Genomic DNA, 21,278 nt, shown 5'->3' on the forward strand with positions numbered 1-21,278 from the left:
CTTGAGTAGAGCAGAGCAGAAGAGAAGTGTAGAGTAAGAATGAAAAGATATGGCAGAGGAGAATAGTAAATGTAAACAGAGGTGAGGAGTGGAATAGAAAGAGGAAGAGAAAAATGGGCTTAAGAACCCTGAGGTGAATGTAAGCTCTGATAAGGATTAGCAGCATAGCTAAACTGAAAAGCAAGTAAGAAAGTGTAACTGAAGAATGAAGGAAAATGAGAAAGAGAAGACTGTAAAAAACAAGGGAATAAGGTAGATGAGGAAATTGGGTTTGAGAGGTTGTATGATATGGGAGCAAGAGGTTGTGTGAAAGAAAAATAGGTGTTGGTGAATGAGTCTGTTTCCTTGAGTACTTGGTGTGGAGAATAACACAATATACCACAGGGAGTAGATAATCTGCAGAAAATGTATTATGGTCTAAGTAGGGAACCAAGAGTAACACACTTGAATCTTCACCAAATGAGATTGAGACAACCATCAAAATATAACCGTCATTTAATTGCTCAAACTATGATTACAGATTTTTAGGCAATTGTAAAGAGTGTGTCTATCTTTTTCTCTGCTTTCGGTTTTCCAGGACTACAAGCCATCAGTGAAATATTAGCCTCGATTTGCAGTGGGTACATGTGCTAAATCTTACAGTTTATAGAGCAAGAAGAAGCCCATGGAAAACAATCCACAAGTGAATTCCATTAGTGGATTTTGCTTTAGTGCGACTACTTCCAGCACATATGTGATAATATTTCAATAGTACACAACTTTAAATGGGGCCAGTAACATGACAGAAGCACTAATAATTGGTAGAAATATAAGTATTTTTATTTTGGTTGTATTTAGGAGGCAGCCCATATTGTTTCATAAGAGCACTAGATATGAAGTTGCAGCCCACATGAACCAGACATGACACACTGAGTTTAGGATGGTATGTAGGTAAGAAAAGTAAAGTAATGATACACAGGATGTAGCCTGTCTTACCTGTGCAACTCTTGCCTTTGGGAATAGATAGGAAGTACATGCAAGGTACAGTAAACCTTTCAATATTCTATACATTTATACTAAATTAATACATTTTTCACACCATAAAAAATTACAAAGTCAATTGGTGGATCAAACATGGAACAAATGAATATCTACAATAAAGGATTCTTAAAGAAGGCATTCAACACTAGTGACATTCAGAAAGGGCTCATCATCTTAGCAGTTTGTCAGGGATCAGATACACACTGCTCACTTTGGATATCATTGCTGCCCTTGCCTACGCATTTTACAACACAGCTCAATGAAAATAGTATTTAGGATAAATTGGCCCTCTAGATATTTATTAGATGTAACTATCTGTTAAAATATCATGATCAGAAAAGTGTGTTTCCTTTCTAAGTCCAGGAAATTAATTCTGCTATTCCTTCAACTGTGACTATTTGACAATCGCCCATAGGTGTTAGCACCACTACTAGATATGGACTTTTAGGAATAAGAAAACCCAGCAGGCATCTGGGACTTTGGTTTACAAAGTGACCCTCAGGCTCATTGTTACATTTGCTGAACCAAAAGGCAGTACATTGAGCTGATTGTCTTTCCTCAATTCATCTGCCAAGCCTATGAACAATGTAGTCCAAGTATATTGGATGAGCATATGATAATATTTAAGATTATGAACACAATAAGTAATTTGGGGGCTATTATTTGTTGATCTTGCTAATAAATTGTGGATGGTTAGCAAGGTAAGTCAAAACAAAGAGGACACATGTTTAAATCCTTGCCTTCTAAAAGTTAGTAGACCATCACAAAATCCATATTCCAACCTTTTACCCACTGAAGGCATAACAAAATGTCCCATCCTTTTGTGCTAACAATGGTTATAAATTCTGTCCATGGACATTTTGTTAAGAACATGACAGAGATAAGCAGATTTCTACCTGACAGTTCACCCAACTGATGCACCACTTTATGGGTACAAGCGTTTCTTCTATGATAGAGTCATGAGGCCCTCAATTATCAGTCAAGAAGGATTTGCCATAATATCACATTGATAATTGTCTGCTGATCTCCTGTTGTGTCACATCATGCGGAGACAGTTTTTGTACAGCTATACATCACAGTGGTGGATCTTCGGTGGAGGCACCCAGCTAAATGTCCTTTGTAAGTAGCACCATTCATTATCTACTTTACTTTTCAAGGATGTTTCTTTACAACCTTCTTCAGTTTTGCATTATTTGTCTCTGAATCTATATATAATTCTTTCCCTGATTGGCATGTACATATATATATATCCATCTACTCTTGGTATAAAAAAAGTTCATTTAGTTAGATTTAATTGCACCGACTATTGCTAGGTAGAGTGAAAATAATGCCCATAAAAGTACATTTTTAAGGATCAGGCATATATTATGTTTAAAACTATAGACTATTTTAACAAATATGCATTTCCTAGGAAATATATTTTCTCAACAGATTCCAAAAGTAGGATAATGTCAAAGTGTCTATATCAAGGACCTTCTGCATTGCTGAATATAATGAAAAAGTATAATTATGTGGGAAAATAAGTCCATTGTGAGGAAATAGTCTATAATTGATGGAGTGAAAGTTTAGAAGAAAACCCGTTAAAGAAAAAAAGACATTCATATTTTATGTAAGTGATTTTCATTTCATGAACTGAGCTGCAAAGCAACAAAGTGTTATACACAATGTGGATTTTGCAATTGCAATGGCAGAAAGAGAATTAAGGGAGAGTAGGTAAAAGGCATATCAGCAAATGGTTTGCAGTGTACAATAATTCAGTGAAACATATTTCTATGTAACTAGAACTTATTTATCTCATTATATCGTGAAAAGGAGTTCTTGTATTAATGAATAAAGTGATTTTTTTGTTCATCCAGGGGCTTTAGTTCACACTACCCTCAGTCTCAGTTGAAATCTGTACTGAATATCAAACTTTGCAGTCTTTTACAGACTTTTGAGTCCCACTCTTATGTCATGTTGTCTAGCAACAACAACAAAGAACCAATATCTTTTTGTGCATCCAGAGGCTTTATTTCACATTTCTTTCAGATCAAGTTACAATGGGCTTAGATTATAAAATGTTGCAACCATAAATTAGGTGTGCATTGTTTTAGGTCTGGAAACTATTCTTGCTGTTTATATTCCTTCCAAACACGTTATTTACAATTTTAGAAACTGTATGGAAAATGTATGGGATTCCGATCTTACAAAAAATAGCAGGATTCTGAAGAAATAAAAGTTGTCTGATCAGGAACAGGAGAAATACAGAAAACGTTTATGGCTGTGGTTAATCTGTTAGATCATTGGAAATATAATTGGGAAAAAAATACAATGTATTAGCTCAAGACATTTAAGGATTATTTGGTCAACCTGTAAAAAAAAAAAATCTGTGTTACTATGACTGCAAATCATATTGCAGTGTAAATAGCTTTCCAAAATTATGCAATGCTCTAAAGAGCTCTATAGAATGTCTCAAGAACGCAGATACCTCAATAAAAGTATCAAGGGTTCGATAGCAACAGCAGTTGTATTTTTGTGAGGGGAAGATGATGATGACAGATGCTGGATTTTTATCTGCATCCCATAGAATTTTAAAGATGGTGAGAACAATTGTTTTCGAGCTTGAATGTACCTACGCGATACAGTATTTGTTAATGGAGACATTGGAGCTCTGTCAATTCCCATCTATTTTAACTACTGCATATACTGCTTATATTTCCTATTTGTGCCTTCTACTCTATATCACCAGATGATGTTCCATCCATCCTTTATTTTGCTGCACCTGTTGATGCAGATAGTCTTTGCAGTGCCTCACTGCATCTGTAACAATTCATTAACTGTACATGAAGTTAAATCTAAAATACACTGTACAGTAGCTACTACCATGTGAATTGCTGGTTTGTGATCAGCACTGTAGCACTGTGGGTATATCTTTGGTGGAGGAACCCAGTTGAACGTCCTAAGTAAGTAACAGAATCATCACTGTACAATATTTTGAAGAACTGCTTTAGTCTAACATACATTTTCCCCTATATTTTTCTATTTTCATTACTTGAATGTGAACAGATCTTGCTTATGAATGTAACAATTCAGATTTCTAATATTGTATCCACACTGATAGCATTTTGATATGTAATTTTGACTGCGTTGCTACTAAATGTCATAATTTGCATTTTTATATTCTTGTATTCTTCTAGGATATTTATTGTCAGAAATCTCTGTCTGTTTTACTATTAGCAATCTAGAATGATATTTTGATTCTGTTAGGTAGAAAGTACTGTTACCCTACAAATTGGCATCACCATTTAAAAAATATCTTTAAATACAATTAATACACAGCAGTTTCTAGGGACGTACTTTGAGCTTTATTATGTTGCTGCAAAATTGATTTCCTTTTTGTTTTGTGAGAGATTGAACTCACACCTTGAACACAGTTTCTTAAATTTAGAATATGTTGTGTTCCATCAGTCTAGTTAAAGGTGCCAAAATGTTCATATCCTATTGATTTCACTCTACCTAAAAGCATTCATTTGCAAATATGTTACTCATTCTTTTCTCAACTAATTCAAAAATTGGACTACCAGTGCCAAGTCTAAACGACAGAAAGAGCATTTGACTGATTGGAGATTGTCCTACGTCTAGAAACCATTTAATATCATCCTTATGTTGTAGAAACGCTTAAGAAATGTTACACTATACTCTAGAAAGAACACTGTTCTTAGGAAGAACTAGAGTAGGTAATAAAACAGCTTCAGGTATTGGAAGCCAAAAGACTGTTTTTTGAGTTCTGTATCATAAGTTTATTGAGAAGCATACAGTAAATCAATCCTAAATCTAACTCCAAATGCTACCCTGCATTTGGCTGGGTTTGTGCACAGTCTTGTGGCACAGTGTGTTTATCTTTGGTGGAGGAACCCAGCTGAATGTCCTAAGTAAGTGACAGAATTACTGTAATATCATCTACTTTGACTTCAAGTTAATATTTTGTAAAATAGTATTGGTTTCCTTATTTTTCTTTTTTACCATCTGCTAGTATTAAGATATCCGCAAAATATGTTGGATCTCATTATGTGTTGTCTAGAGAAATGATCGGGTAATGCAGCATCCAGTATTACTAATACCATGGTGTTCAGTATTAGCTAGGTGCGGAAATAATGTATAGTTATAGAATTATTTTCTAGTTATAAGACATAGCATGTAGAATCAGTGTTGTTTGCAGCAATGCCTGCATGTTTCATTTATTACAAGCAATATTCATCGTTCTTTTCCCTTTCAAAAAGTAAATGATAAAAATTTCCTCAGGTGAGAGTTTTCAAATACATCTCATGATATTCATTTTATGCATTTCTCTGCGCAAATCTTGACTTTTGCCAAACTTGTCATTAGGATGGAAATAAGTAATTCTCATGATATTTTTTATATTTCCATGTTTACTTAATGTGCTCAGGAAATAACATTCCATGTACTTTATTGGGAACGATCTGTGATCCAATGACTAATTAGGCAATAGGTCACTAGTTATCCCTTGGTTGGTTTTCTGGGTTCAACAATCAACCAAATGATGGTGTCTTTAGTGGGATAGTTCTTTTCATTCTGCCTCCAATCCCTGTCTAATTTTAGAGCATTTAAACATAGGATAAATGCTGACTAACCAAAATAAATATACCTGGGGATCTTTATTCATGTTTTCATGTTTATGCTGCCCATTTCCTCTGACTGGATTTCTACTGAATATATGTTGTTTATCTTTTATCATCCTTTTTGTAATAAGCTAAGATGAAGTGATTTAGTGCCCCATATTGTTATTAGTCAACCTCAATCTAAAGTGCAACATCATTAACACTAAGACAACTGGTTGTTTGCAGCTATGTCTATTCAAACACATTTCAAAAATACATATCTTTTGAGAATGTTTAATGTGTTTTCCTGTATTCAATATCTACTGAGACAATATTGCTTTTTGTATTCTAAAACATATAGGGGGTGATTCTGACCCCGGCGGTCCTTGACCGCCGGGGCCAGGGTCGGCGGGAGCACCGCCAACAGGCTGGCGGTGCCCCGCAGGGCATTCTGACCGCGGCGGTTTGGCTGCGGTCAGATGCGGAAAACCGGCGGTCTCCCGCCGGTTTTCCGCTGCCCTTGGAATTCCCCATGGCGGCGCAGCTTGCTGCGCCGCCATGGGGGATTCTGACACCCCCTACCGCCATCCTGTTCCTGGCGGTTCGCCCACCAGGAACAGGATGGCGGTAGGGGTGCCACGGGGCCCCTGGGGGCCCCTGCAGTGCCCATGCCAATGCATGGGCACTGCAGGGGCCGCCGTAAGAGGGCCCCACTGTGTATTTCAGTGTCTGCAATGCAGACACTGAAATACGCGACGGGTGCAAACTGCACCCGTCGCACATACCCACTCCGCTGGCTCCATTCGGAGCCGGCTTCCTCGTGGGGAGGGGTTTCCCGCTGGGCTGGCGGGCGGCCTCCTGGCGGTCCCCCGCCAGCCCAGCGGGAAAGCCTGAATGGCCTCCGCGGTCTTTCGACCGCGGAGCGGCCATATGGCGGCTCCCTCCACGCGGGCGGCGACCGCCGCCCGCGTGGGTCAGAATGACCCCCATATTTTTTAATTTCTTGGATGCATTTTCTATATTTAACAGCATTTATCCTGAGTTATTCCACTTTACAAAAGAGATAGAAAAGGAAAACCAGTTTAACTCAGGACATTTCAAATATATGTAGTATTTAATGGACTATTCAGTAAATTGAATAAACTATCCCAGCAACTATGATTTGATATAAACCCTACCAAGTTCTTTGTATTTATTGAGTTTATAATCCAAATGAGAGAGCTACCATTTGGACCGTGTTTTGTGCCCATCTAACAGTTGGAAAAGTTATAGATATCTGATAATGGTAGAAAGTAAAGATAATATATTGATCATTTAAAATATTGCAATATAGCATTGCATTGACTTCAAAGTTCTCTCTATGAGAGTTCAGCTCTAAACTTTTGAAAGTCTTCATTGACTCCATATTTTATCTTCTAAGGCTTGTGAAATAGTTAACACTGAATAACAACTCTTATTATTGATATTGTTGCTGGAACTGCAATATTCTAGCATAATCCTAGAAAACAACCCATTTTCATGTTTGTTAATATTGTTAAATATTGCACATTATGAATATAAAATGTGAGTTGCTTCCCAGTATGTGCTATGTCAGAAAGAAACTTCATCTGATTGCTCAGTTTTTAGGTCAGTCAGCTCCCATGAACACCTGCAATACTAAATTTATAAATGTGCCACTGTAGAGAGATAGCGTTGCACTAAGCATAGCACTTTGACAAAAAATGTGTGTGTAGGTACAAAATGGAGCTGCCAAAGTTCAAACCCGTTTTGAAGTTGTAAAGTTCTGTGTTTCAGAATAAACCTTAAATCAGTCTTTTTGTACCAACACCTTGTGTCAAATGCAATCTTCTAATCAGCTTTTAATAATACATCTTATTAGATCAGAGGTCGCTCAGCTGCCGGATTGCTTTTAATGTTCTCTAGAAGAGTTTGCTCACTTTTTATTTAGCTGTTCAATAATCCTTTTCTTTCCCACAAAAAAGAAATACATTTTGTATTTCTAAAAATGATTGCCTGAACAAATTGCAGCAAATTACCATGTTGTAGAAAAGCAATTGAATTTAGGGAAATATAGGCTGGTGCTGGAGATTAGCCCTCCTATATCATTCCTAAAGTGCAACTAAACCTGTGTTTCATTTGGACTTGGGATGCATACATATCTTTTTAACATTTATTTCAGATACATTATTTGGATTGTCACTCTGTGTCCCCAGCAGCACCGATTGTACTGCTACTGCTAATTAGTCTTAGGGATAATGACAGACAGTTTTCATACAACCTGATTATGTTTCTACTTCTAGAGCATTTTCTCTCTGAATTTCTTTTATGAAATTCAGATCCTCACATGCATAAAACACATAACTGTTCTGAGACACTATGAAAGTCTTTATTCAAACCCATAACTTACATCAGAAGACAATCATCTCAAATGACTGCTGAAGTGAAGTTTTCACTTCAGATAATTCTTTTGCCAAAAAACTATATTTTTCATGCTTTATTACATAGGTCAGATGATGCCATGATATTGTTTGGTCTAAAAACCATTTAGTAGATGTTACAGACATACATCCTGATGGAACATTTCAAAAATATTCACTGGTGAACAATGTTTCCTTTGCAATTGCGCTTGACAAAGACAGCTAACCAAGACATGCCAAAACTAAATACTTATATTTATCCCAATTTCTGTCAATTTTCCTACTTTTCTTGCAGCCGGTGAGACAAAGGGTCCTACTCTGAGCATCTTCCCACCCTCTCAGGAGGAGGTAGAAAAAGACAAGTCCACTGTGGTGTGCCTTTACCAGGACTTCTACCCGGCCTCTGTGGATGTGACCTGGACAGTTGGTGGGCAAACAATTACCAATGGAGTAGAGAAAAGCAGAGCTACTAAACAGAGTGAAAATAATCTGTTCATGGCCAGCAGTTACCTGTCTCTGCCCACCACGGACTGGAGCACAAACAAGGAAGTTACCTGTCAGGTCACCCACCAGGGAAAGAGTTTTGCAAAATCTGTCAAGAAATCAGAATGTGTTTAATGTTGAGCACCAGCTAATTGCCAGTGAAAGTTGAGTCAGCTCCTTCTAACGCTTTGGTGATATATAGTTTTCTGACCTGCAGCATTTTTACGGTAAATAACCTACAACTTCCATGAGAAGAAGCACATTAAATGCTGGTGTCAACGTGAGTCATTACAAAATAGTCTCCACTGTAATCTTTCATCAATCATATTCAACATTTAACTTGTAATATCTCCTTTTCAGGAAGTAATTCAACCATTTAAGCCCATATGAACCATTAATGAGAAACAGCTGATCCATTCTGTGGCTCCTTTAGTTTCTTTTGTATTGTCAATAAAATTTGTGTTTTTCATCACATAATATTTTGAAAATGTATTTCTTTCTATTTTGTAGTTAATTTGTTTGAATGTGCATTAATATCAGAGAGTCTATGCTGTTTAAGTGTCCCTGGTTTTCCCTTGACAATGCTGAGCAACTCAGGTAGATAAAAAAGTGCAGCTATTAGTTAACTCTAATGTCTCCCTTCTTCAGACCTGAAAATAAGACCCCACTTATCTGACACAGCGTAGATAAGATATCATTCAAATCCAATCGGCTCCTTCACCCACTCTAATTTATTGGTATTGCATCTGGAAATCACTCCCTTTTATTTTAGTATGCACAGCACATGGTTAAACAGATAGTTGTAATCAAAATTGAACTCCCTTAGGTAGATATCTAGATCTAATGACAGACTAAATGTTAAAGTTTTCTTTGTCAAAGCATCTTTTGGTGTGAGACTCATTGCGAAACAGATGTGTTTCTGTTGGATATTTATTTGCTTGCATGAATAGATTGATTAATGAATAGTACAAAGATTTTGACAACAGACGATAGAATGTCAAAGGTCAGTTGTAGATAATATTGAAAATTCATGATAGATCCAATAAAATTATTGCACAGCTTGGTGACTTTCAAAAGTGCCATATCTTAAATTATCGATCATACCTAACAGCTCAGTGACTGTCACATGTTTTGACTAAAAGTATGTGAAACAGATTACAATTTCATGTTTCAAATATCTCACGATATACATATCAAAACTTGCTAACTCTTCTAAGAATAATGAGGCTTATAATGGAACATGTTTGTTATTTGACTTAGGGGCAATACCTGGAAGGTGCTATCTATTCAGAGAGATACACCTCGCAATACGTAACATTCAGAAATTCATTACAATCTTTGCAATATTTTAACCAGTATACCGATGATGATCTACCACAAGTTACATCTATTGCTTTTCTAAAATCAAGGTGTTTTTTATTAAGGTGATTACTGCACTTTATGAATATGATCTTACACAAAGAAATATAAAAAACACAATGATGAAATAGAAGATTGGGACCGATGAAGAGGCGACAATGAAAATCCTCAACTATATAAATAAGGTCATTCTGGAGACTGAATTGATTAGAATAGTGTGCGGTCACTTAGAAAAGCTTAACGTGTTAAAATAGATATTAAAAAAAGGGGATCTCTTGAGTAGAGCAGAGCAGAAGAGAAGTGTAGAGTAAGAATGAAAAGATATGGCAGAGGAGAATAGTAAATGTAAACAGAGGTGAGGAGTGGAATAGAAAGAGGAAGAGAAAAATGGGCTTAAGAACCCTGAGGTGAATGTAAGCTCTGATAAGGATTAGCAGCATAGCTAAACTGAAAAGCAAGTAAGAAAGTGTAACTGAAGAATGAAGGAAAATGAGAAAGAGAAGACTGTAAAAAACAAGGGAATAAGGTAGATGAGGAAATTGGGTTTGAGAGGTTGTATGATATGGGAGCAAGAGGTTGTGTGAAAGAAAAATAGGTGTTGGTGAATGAGTCTGTTTCCTTGAGTACATGGTGTGGAGAATAACACAATATACCACAGGGAGTAGATAATCTGCAGAAAATGTATTATGGTCTAAGTAGGGAACCAAGAGTAACACACTTGAATCTTCAACAAATGAGATTGAGACAAATAACCATCAAAATATAACCGTCATTTAATTGCTCAAACTATGATTACAGATTTTTAGGCAATTGTAAAGAGTGTGTCTATCTTTTTCTCTGCTTTCGGTTTTCCAGGACTACAAGCCATCAGTGAAATATTAGCCTCGATTTGCAGTGGGTACATGTGCTAAATCTTACAGTTTATAGAGCAAGAAGAAGCCCATGGAAAACAATCCACAAGTGAATTCCATTAGTGGATTTTGCTTTAGTGCGACTACTTCCAGCACATATGTGATAATATTTCAATAGTACACAACTTTAAATGGGGCCAGTAACATGACAGAAGCACTAATAATTGGTAGAAATATAAGTATTTTTATTTTGGTTGTATTTAGGAGGCAGCCCATATTGTTTCATAAGAGCACTAGATATGAAGTTGCAGCCCACATGAACCAGACATGACATACTGAGTTTAGGATGGTATGTAGGTAAGAAAAGTAAAGTAATGATACACAGGATGTAGCCTGTCTTACCTGTGCAACTCTTGCCTTTGGGAATAGATAGGAAGTACATGCAAGTTACAGTAAACCTTTCAATATTCTATACATTTATACTAAATTAATACATTTTTCACACCATAAAAAATTACAAAGTCAATTGGTGGATCAAACATGGAACATATGAATATCTACAATAAAGGATTCTTAAAGAAGGCATTCAACACTAGTGACATTCAGAAAGGGCTCATCATCTTAGCAGTTTGTCAGGGATCAGACACACACTGCTCACTTTGGATATCATTGCTGCCCTTGCCTACGCATTTTACAACACAGCTCAATGAAAATAGTATTTAGGATAAATTTGCCCTCTAGATATTTATTAGATGTAACTATCTGTTAAAATATCATGATCAGAAAAGTGTGTTTCCTTTCTAAGTCCAGGAAATTAATTCTGCTATTCCTTCAACTGTGACTATTTGACAATCGCCCATAGGTGTTTAATTCAAGAAGAGCACCACTATTAGATATGGACTTTTAGGAATAAGAAAACCCAACAGGCATCTGGGACTTTGGTTTACAAAGTGACCCTCAGGCTCATTGTTACATTTGCTGAACCAAAAGGCAGTACATTGAGCTGATTGTCTTTCCTCAATTCATCTGCCAAGCCCATGAACAATGTAGTCCAAGTATATTGGATGAGCATATGATAATATTTAAGATTATGAACACAATAAGTAATTTGGGGGCTATGATTTGTTGATCTTGCTAATAAATTGTGGATGGTTAGCAAGGTAAGTCAAAACAAAGAGGACACATGTTTAAATCCTTGCCTTCTAAAAGTTAGTAGACCATCACAAAATCCATATTCCAACCTTTTACCCACTGAAGGCATAACAAAATGTCCCATCCTTTTGTGCTAACAATGGTTATAAATTCTGTCCATGGACATTTTGTTAAGAACATGACAGAGATAAGCAGATTTCTACCTGACAGTTCACCCAACTGATGCACCACTTTATGGGTACAAGCGTTTCTTCTATGATAGAGTCATGAGGCCCTCAATTATCAGTCAAGAAGGATTTGCCATAATATCACATTGATAATTGTCTGCTGATCTCCTGTTGTGTCACATCATGCGGAGACAGTTTTTGTACAGCTATACATCACAGTGGTGGATCTTCGGTGGAGGCACCCAGCTAAATGTCCTTTGTAAGTAGCACCATTCATTATCTACTTTACTTTTCAAGGATGTTTCTTTACAACCTTCTTCAGTTTTGCATTATTTGTCTCTGAATCTATATATAATTCTTTCCCTGATTGGCATGTACATATATATATATCCATCTACTCTTGGTATAAAAAAAGTTCATTTAGTTAGATTTAATTGCACCGACTATTGCTAGGTAGAGTGAAAATAATGCCCATAAAAGTACATTTTTAAGGATCAGGCATATATTATGTTTAAAACTATAGACTATTTTAACAAATATGCATTTCCTAGGAAATATATTTTCTCAACAGATTCCAAAAGTAGGATAATGTCAAAGTGTCTATATCAAGGACCTTCTGCATTGCTGAATATAATGACAAAGTATAATTATGTGGGAAAATAAGTCCATTGTGAGGAAATAGTCTATAATTGATGGAGTGAAAGTTTAGAAGAAAACCCGTTAAAGAAAAAAAGACATTCATATTTTATGTAAGTGATTTTCATTTCATGAACTGAGCTGCAAAGCAACAAAGTGTTATACACAATGTGGATTTTGCAATTGCAATGGCAGAAAGAGAATGAAGGGAGAGTAGGTAAAAGGCATATCAGCAAATGGTTTGCAGTGTACAATAATTCAGTGAAACATATTTCTATGTAACTAGAACTTATTTATCTCATTATATCGTGAAAAGGAGTTCTTGTATTAATGAATAAAGTGATTTTTTTGTTCATCCAGGGGCTTTAGTTCACACTACCCTCAGTCTCAGTTGAAATCTGTACTGAATATCAAACTTTGCAGTCTTTTACAGACTTTTGAGTCCCACTCTTATGTCATGTTGTCTAGCAACAACAACAAAGAACCAATATCTTTTTGTGCATCCAGAGGCTTTATTTCACATTTCCTTCAGATCAAGTTACAATGGGCTTAGATTATAAAATGTTGCAACCATAAGTTAGGTGTGCATTGTCTTAGGTCTGGAAACTATTCTTGCTGTTTATATTCCTTCCAAACACGTTATTTACAATTTTAGAAACTCTATGGAAAATGTATGGGATTCCGATCTTACAAAAAATAGCAGGATTCTGAAGAAATAAAAGTTGTCTGATCAGGAACAGGAGAAATACAGAAAACGTTTATGGCTGTGGTTAATCTGTTAGATCATTGGAAATATAATTGGGAAAAAAAAACAATGTATTAGGTCAAGACATTTAAGGATTATTTGGTCAACCTGTAAAAAAAAGAAATCTGTGTTACTATGACTGCAAATCATATTGCAGTGTAAATAGCTTTCCAAAATTATGCAATGCTCTAAAAGAGCTCTATAGAATGTCTCAAGAACGCAGATACCTCAATAAAGTATCAAGGGTTCGATAGCAACAGCAGTTGTATTTTTGTGAGGGGAAGATGATGATGACAGATGCTTGATTTTTATCTGCATCCCATAGAATTTTAAAGATGGTGAGAACAATTGTTTTCGAGCTTGAATGTACCTACGCAATATGGTATTTGTTAATGGAGACAATGGAGCTCTGTCAATTCCCATCTATTTTAACTACTGCATATACTGCTTATATTTCCTATTTGTGCCTTCTACTCTATATCACCAGATGATGTTCCACCCATCCTTTATTTTGCTGCACCTGTTGATGCAGATAGTCTTTGCAGTGCCTCACTGCATCTGTAACAATTCGTTAACTGTACATGAAGTTAAATCTAAAATACACTGTACTGTAGCTACTACCCTGTGAATTGCTGGTTTGTGATCAGCACTGTAGCACTGTGGGTATATCTTTGGTGGAGGAACCCAGCTGAACGTCCTAAGTAAGTAACAGAATCATCACTGTACAATATTTTGAAGAACTGCTTTAGTCTAACATACATTTTCCCCTATATTTTTCTATTTTCATTACTTGAATGTGAACAGATCTTGCTTATGAATGTAACAATTCATATTTCTAATATTGTATCCACACTCATAGCATTTTGATATGTAATTTTGACTGGTTGCTACTAAATGTCATAATTTGCATTTTTATATTCTTGTATTCTTCTAGGATATTTATTGTCAGAAATCTCTGTCTGTTTTACTATTAGCAATCTAGAATGATATTTTGATTCTGTTAGGTAGAAAGTACTGTTACCCTACAAATTGGCATCAGCATTTAAAAAATATCTTTAAATACTATTAATACACAGCAGTTTCTAGGGACGTACTTTGAGCTTTATTATGTTGCTGCAAAATTGATTTCCTTTTTGTTTTGTGAGAGATTGAACTCACACCTTGAACACAGTTTCTTAAATTTAGAATATTTTGTGTTCCATCAGTCTAGTTAAAGGTGCCAAAATGTTCATATCTTATTGATTTCACTCTACCTAAAAGCATTCATTTGCAAATATGTTAGTCATTCTTTTCTCAAATAATTCAAAAATTGGACTACCAGTGCCAAGTCTAAACGACAGAAAGAGCATTTGACTGATTGGAGATTGTCCTACGTCTAGAAACCATTTAATATCATCCTTATGTTGTAGAAACGCTTAAGAAATGTTACACTATATTCTAGAAAGAACACTGTTCTTAGGAAGAACTAGAGTAGGGAATAAAACAGCTTCAGGTATTGGAAGCCAAAAGACTGTTTTTGGAGTTCTGTATCATAAGTTTATTGAGAAGCATACAGCCATCAATCCTAAATCTAACTCCAAATGCTACCCTGCATTTGGCTGGGTTTGTGCACAGTCTTGTGGCACAGTGTGTTTATCTTCGGTGGAGGAACCCAGCTGAATGTCCTAAGTAAGTGACAGAATTAATATCATCTACTTTGACTGCAAGTTAATATTTTGTAAAATAGTATTGGTTTCCTTATTTTTCTTTTTTACCATCTGCTAGTATTAAGATATCCGCAAAATATGTTGGATCTCATTATGTGTTGTCTAGAGAAATGATCGGGTAATGCAGCATCCAGTATTACTAATACTATGGTGTTCAGTATTAGCTAGGTGCGGAAATAATGTATAGTTATAGAATTATTTTCTAGTTATAAGACATAGCATGTAGAATCAGTGTTGTTTGCAGCAATTCCTGCATGTTTCATTTTTTACAAGCAATATTCATCGTTCTTTTCCCTTTCAAAAAGTAAATGATAAAAATTTCCTCAGGTGAGAGTTTTCAAATACATCTCATGATATTCATTTTATGCATTTCTCTGCGCAAATCTTGACTTTTGCCAAACTTGTCATTAGGATGGAAATAAGTAATTCTCATGATATTTTTTATATTTCCATGTTTACTTAATGTGCTCAGGAAATAACATTCTATGTACTTTATTGGGAACGATCTTTGATCCAATGACTAATTAGGCAATAGGTCACTAGTTATCCCTTGGTTGGTTTTCTGGGTTCAACAATCAACCAAATGATGGTGTCTTTAGTGGGATAGTTCTTTTCGTTCTGCCTCCAATCCCTGTCTAATTTTAGAGCATTTAAACATAGGATAAATGCTGACAAAGCAAAATAAATATACCTGGGGATCTTTATTCATGTTTTCATGTTTATGCTGCCCATTTCCTCTGACTGGATTTCTACTGAATATATGTTGTTTATCTTTTATCATCCTTTTTGTAATAAGCTAAGATGAAGTGATTTAGTGCCCCATATTGTTATTAGTCAACCTCAATCTAAAGTGCAACATCATTAACACTAAGACAACTGGTTGTTTGCAGCTATGTCTATTCAAACACATTTCAAAAATACATATCTTTTGAGAATGTTTAATGTGTTTTCCTGTATTCAATATCTACTGAGACGATATTGCTTTTTGTATTCTAAAACATATATTTTTTAATTTCTTGGATGCATTTTCTATATTTAACAGCATTTATCCTGAGTTATTCCACTTTACAAATAGATAGAAAAAGAAAACCAGTTTAACTCGGGACATTTCAAATACATGTAGTATTTAATGGACTATTCAGTAAATTGAATAAACTATCCCAACAACTATGATTTGATATAAACCCTACCAAGTTCTTTGTATTTATTGAGTTTATAATCCAAATGAGAGAGCTACCATTTGGACCGTGTTTTGTGCCCATCTAACAGTTGGAAAAGTTATAGATATCTGATAACGGTAGAAAGTAAAGATAATATATTGATCATTTAAAATATTGCAATATAGCATTGCATTGACTTCAAAGTTCTCTCTATGAGAGTTCAGCTCTAAACTTTTGAAAGTCTTCATTGACTCCATATTTTATCTTCTAAGGCTTGTGAAATAGTTAACACTGAATAACATCTCTTATTATTGATATTGTTGCTGGAACTGCAATATTCTAGCATAATCCTAGAAAACAACAAATTTTCATGTTTGTTAATATTGTTAAATATTGCACATTATGAATATAAAATGTGAGTTGCTTCCCAGTATGTGCTATGTCAGAAAGGAAACTTCATCTGATTGCTCAGTTTTTAGGTCAGTCAGCTCCCATGAACACCTGCAATACTAAATTTATAAATGTGCTACTGTAGAGAGATAGCGTTGCACTAAGCATAGCACTTTGACAAAAAATGTGTGTGTAGGTACAAAATGGAGCTGCCAAAGTTCAAACCTGTTTTGAAGTTGTAAAGTTCTGTGCTTTCAGAATAAACCTTAAATCAGTCTTTTTGTACCAACACCTTGTGTCAAATGCAATCTTCTAATCAGCTTTTAATAATACATCTTATTAGATCAGAGGTCGCTCAGCTGCCGGATTGCTTTTAATGTTCTCTAGAAGAGTTTGCTCACTTTTTATTTAGCTGTTCAATAATCCTTTTCTTTCCCACAAAAAAGAAATACATTTTGTATTTCTAAAAATGATTGCCTGAACAAATTGCAGCAAATTACCATGTTGTAGAAAAGCAATTGAATTTAGGGAAATATAGGCTGGTGCTGGAGATTAGCCCTCCTATATCATTCCTAAAGTGCAACTAAACCTGTGTTTCATTTGGACTTGGGATGCATACATATCTTTTTAACATTTATTTCAGATACATTATTTGGATTGTCACTCTGTGTCCCCAGCAGCACCGATTGTACTGCTACTGCTAATTAGTCTTAGGGATAATGACAGACAGTTTTCATACAACCTGATTATGTTTCTACTTCTAGAGCATTTTCTCTCTGAATTTCTTTTATGAAATTCAGATCCTCACATGCATAAAACACATAACTGTTCTGAGACACTATGAAAGTCTTTATTCAAACCCATAACTTACATCAGAAGACAATCATCTCAAACGACTGCTGAAGTGAAGTTTTCACTTCAGATAATTCTTTTGCCAAAAAACTATATTTTTCATGCTTTATTACATAGGTCAGATGATGCCATGATATTGTTTGGTCTAAAAACCATTTAGTAGATGTTACAGACATACATCCTGATGGAACATTTCAAAAATATTCACTGGTGAACAAGGTTTCCTTTGCAATTGCGCTTGACAAAGACAGCTAACCAAGACATGCCAAAACTAAATACTTATATTTATCCCAATTTCTAATAATTTTCCTACTTTTCTTGCAGCCGGTGAGACAAAGGGTCCTACTCTGAGCATCTTCCCACCCTCTCAGGAGGAGGTAGAAAAAGACAAGTCCACTGTGGTGTGCCTTTACCAGGACTTCTACCCGGCCTCTGTGGATGTGACCTGGACAGTTGGTGGGCAAACAATTACCAATGGAGTAGAGAAAAGCAGAGCTACTAAACAGAGTGAAAATAATCTGTTCATGGCCAGCAGTTACCTGTCTCTGCCCACCACGGACTGGAGCACAAACAAGGAAGTTACCTGTCAGGTCACCCACCAGGGAAAGAGCTTTGCAAAATCTGTCAAGAAATCAGAATGTGTTTAATGTTGAGCACCAGCTAATTGCCAGTGAAAGTTGAGTCAGCTCCTTCTAACGCTTTGGTGATATATAGTTTTTTGACCTGCAGCATTTTTACGGTAAATAACCTACAACTTCCATGAGAAGAAGCACATTAAATATTGGTGTCAACGCGAGTCATTACAAAATAGTCTCCACTGTAATCTTTCATCAATCATATTCAACATTTAACTTGTAATATCTCCTTTTCAGGAAGTAATTCAACCATTTAAGCCCATATGAACCATTAATGAGAAACAGCTGATCCATTCTGTGGCTCCTTTAGTTTCTTTTGTATTGTCAATAAAATTTGTGTTTTTCATCACATAATATTTTGAAAATGTATTTCTTTCTATTTTGTAGTTAATTTGTTTGAATGTGCATTAATATCAGAGAGTCTATGCTGTTTAAGTGTCCCTGGTTTTCCCTTGACAATGCTGAGCAACTCAGGTAGATAAAAAAGTGCAGCTATTAGTTAACTCTAATGTCTCCCTTCTTCAGACCAGAAAATAAGACCCCACTTATCTGACACAGCGTAGATAAGATATCATTCAAATCCAATCGGCTCCTTCACCCACTCTAATTTATTGGTATTGCATCTGGAAATCACTCCCTTTTATTTTAGTATGCACAGCACATGGTTAAACAGATAGTTGTAATCAAAATTTAACTCCCTTAGGTAGATATCTAGATCTAATGACAGACTAAATGTTAAAGTTTTCTTTGTCAAAGCAATTTTTTGGTGTGAGACTCATTGCGAAACAGATGTGTTTCTGTTGGATATTTATTTGCTTGCATGAATAGATTGATTAATGAATAGTACAAAGATTTTGACAACAGACGATAGAATGTCAAAGGTCAGTTGTAGATAATATTGAAAATTCATGATAGATCCAATAAAATTATTGCACAGCTTGGTGACTTTCAAAAGTGCCATATTTTAAATTATCGATCATACCTAACAGCTCAGTGGCTGTCACATGTTTTGACTAAAAGTATGTGAAACAGATTACAATTTCATGTTTCAAATATCTCACGATATACATATCAAAACTTGCTAACTCTTCTAAGAATAATGAGGCTTATAATGGAACATGTCTGTTATTTGACTTAGGGGCAATACCTGGAAGGTGCTATCTATTCAGAGAGACACCTCGCAATACGTAACATTCAGAAATTCATTACAATCTTTGCAATATTTTAACCAGTATACCGATGATGATCTACCACAAGTTACATCTATTGCTTTTCTAAAATCAAGGTGTTTTTTTATTAAGGTGATTACTGCACTTTATGAATATGATCTTACACAAAGAAATATAAAAAACACAATGATGAAATAGAAGATTGGGACCGATGAAGAGGCGACAATGAAAATCCTCAACTATATAAATAAGGTCATTCTGGAGACTGAATTGATTAGAATAGTGTGCGGTCACTTAGAAAAGCTTAACGTGTTAAAATAGATATTAAAAAAAGGGGATCTCTTGAGTAGAGCAGAGCAGAAGAGAAGTGTAGAGTAAGAATGAAAAGATATGGCAGAGGAGAATAGTAAATGTAAACAGAGGTGAGGAGTGGAATAGAAAGAGGAAGAGAAAAATGGGCTTAAGAACCCTGAGGTGAATGTAAGCTCTGATAAGATTTTGCAGCATAGCTAAACTGAAAAGCAAGTAATAAAGTGTAACTGAGGAATGAAGGAAAATGAGAAAGAGAAGACTGTAAAAAACAAGGGAATAAGGTAGATGAGGAAATTGGGTTTGAGAGGTTGTATGATATGGGAGCAAGAGGTTGTGTGAAAGAAAAATAGGTGTTGGTGAATGAGTCTGTTTCCTTGAGTACATGGTGTGGAGAATAACACAATATACCACAGGGAGTAGATAATCTGCAGAAAATGTATTATGGTCTAAGTAGGGAACCAAGAGTAACACACTTGAATCTTCACCAAATGAGATTGAGACAAATAACCATCAAAATATAACCGTCATTTAATTGCTCAAACTATGATTACAGATTTTTAGGCAATTGTAAAGAGTGTGTCTATCTTTTTCTCTGCTTTCGGTTTTCCAGGACTACAAGCCATCAGTGAAATATTAGCCTCGATTTGCAGTGGGTACATGTGCTAAATCTTACAGTTTATAAAGCAAGAAGAAGCCCATGGAAAACAATCCACAAGTGAATTCCATTAGTGGATTTTGCTTTAGTGCGACTACTTCCAGCACATATGTGATAATATTTCAATAGTACACAACTTTAAATGGGGCCAGTAACATGACAGAAGCACTAATAATTGGTAGAAATATAAGTATTTTTATTTTGGTTGTATTTAGGAGGCAGCCCATATTGTTTCATAAGAGCACTAGATATGAAGTTGCAGCCCACATGAACCAGACATGACACACTGAGTTTAGGATGGTATGTAGGTAAGAAAAGTAAAGTAATGATACACAGGATGTAGCCTGTCTTACCTGTGCAACTCTTGCCTTTGGGAATAGATAGGAAGTACATGCAAGGTACAGTAAACCTTTCAATATTCTATACATTTATACTAAATTAATACATTTTTCACACCATAAAAAATTACAAAGTCAATTGGTGGATCAAACATGGAACATATGAATATCTACAATAAAGGATTCTTAAAGAAGGCATTCAACACTAGTGACATTCAGAAAGGGCTCATCATCTTAGCAGTTTGTCAGGGATCAGATACACACTGCTCACTTTGGATATCATTGCTGCCCTTGCCTACGCATTTTACAACACAGCTCAATGAAAATAGTATTTAGGATAAATTTGCCCTCTAGATATTTATTAGATGTAACTATCTGTTAAAATATCATGATCAGAAAAGTGTGTTTCCTTTCTAAGTCCAGGAAATTAATTCTGCTATTCCTTCAACTGTGACTATTTGACAATCGCCCATAGGTGTTTAATTCAAGAAGAGCACCACTACTAGATATGGACTTTTAGGAATAAGAAAATCCAGCAGGCATCTGGGACTTTGGTTTACAAAGTGACCCTCAGGCTCATTGTTACATTTGCTGAACCTAAAGGCAGTACATTGAGCCGATTGTCTTTCCTCA

At 35.5% G+C, this 21,278-nt stretch overlaps 2 long non-coding RNA genes across 2 annotated transcripts; both read left to right on the top strand.

Moving 5' to 3' along the window:
- The first annotated feature begins 1,750 nt into the window (after nucleotides 1-1,750).
- On the top strand, nucleotides 1,751-8,995 carry LOC138266420 (uncharacterized). Its single transcript, XR_011199511.1, has 2 exons — nucleotides 1,751-2,139; nucleotides 8,331-8,995. It is a non-coding gene; the product is annotated as an uncharacterized lncRNA (long non-coding RNA).
- A 2,799-nt stretch (nucleotides 8,996-11,794) lies between these two features.
- Nucleotides 11,795-18,525, top strand: LOC138266421 (uncharacterized). Its single transcript, XR_011199512.1, has 2 exons — nucleotides 11,795-12,306; nucleotides 17,861-18,525. It is a non-coding gene; the product is annotated as an uncharacterized lncRNA (long non-coding RNA).
- The last annotated feature ends 2,753 nt before the right edge of the window (nucleotides 18,526-21,278 follow it).

The sequence above is a fragment of the Pleurodeles waltl genome, chromosome 11, assembly GCF_031143425.1.
Source record: "Pleurodeles waltl isolate 20211129_DDA chromosome 11, aPleWal1.hap1.20221129, whole genome shotgun sequence".
NCBI classification, from domain to species: domain Eukaryota; kingdom Metazoa; phylum Chordata; class Amphibia; order Caudata; family Salamandridae; genus Pleurodeles; species Pleurodeles waltl.